Source organism: Equus asinus, chromosome 23 (assembly GCF_041296235.1).
Source record: "Equus asinus isolate D_3611 breed Donkey chromosome 23, EquAss-T2T_v2, whole genome shotgun sequence".
NCBI classification, from domain to species: Eukaryota; Metazoa; Chordata; class Mammalia; order Perissodactyla; family Equidae; genus Equus; species Equus asinus.
Window position 1 is genome coordinate 22,277,249 of NC_091812.1, and position 771 is coordinate 22,278,019.

The following is a 771-nucleotide window of genomic DNA, read 5'->3' on the forward strand; positions in this document are numbered from 1 at the left end:
AGAGCCTGCAAAACATTAGGCACATGATGGAGAGATATAATTCTTCCAACTATTAACAAAAAAGGCAATAAGAAATAGCAAGAAAAAAACATACAACTTATGGCCCCCAAACAAAGCAAGCCAACATATGGTATGGTTTTGATTTATTGGTAGAGGAAAAGAAAGGAGACGTTTCACCAGTGACTTTAATTTTGACTAGTCAGTGACTAATACTAGGAGTCTTGTGATTTAAATGACAGAGGGAGGTGTGATGTCACAGCAACTGCAGACAATGAAATGTAACTCTAGCATGCTCTTTGACTTCACAGTGAGCAATATTTATAGTCACAATTGTCAAAAAGCAAGACAACAGGGGGGCTGGCCCCGTGGCCGAGTGGTTAAGTTCGCGCGCTCCGCTGCAGGCGGCCGGTGTTTCGTTGGTTCGAATCCTGGGCGCGGACATGGCACTGCTCATCAAACCACGCTGAGGCAGCGTCCCACATACCACAGCGAGAAAGACCCACAATGAAGAATATACAACTATGTACTGGGGAGCTTGGAGGAGAAAAAGGAAAAAAACCCCCCAAAAACCACAAGACAACAGGGCCAAAATCGAGTCGCTTATGCTAAGCCCTGTGTCACCAAACTGAGACTTAACTTGTGGTTTCTGTTCTCCCGGAACTGAAATCTTAAACCAGTCAATCAGCAATTGCCTGATCAGCACTAGTTAGGTCCTCCACTTGGTAGACCTGCCATCCCCTATAGGAAGGTAACCCTGCAACAGCGAATCTG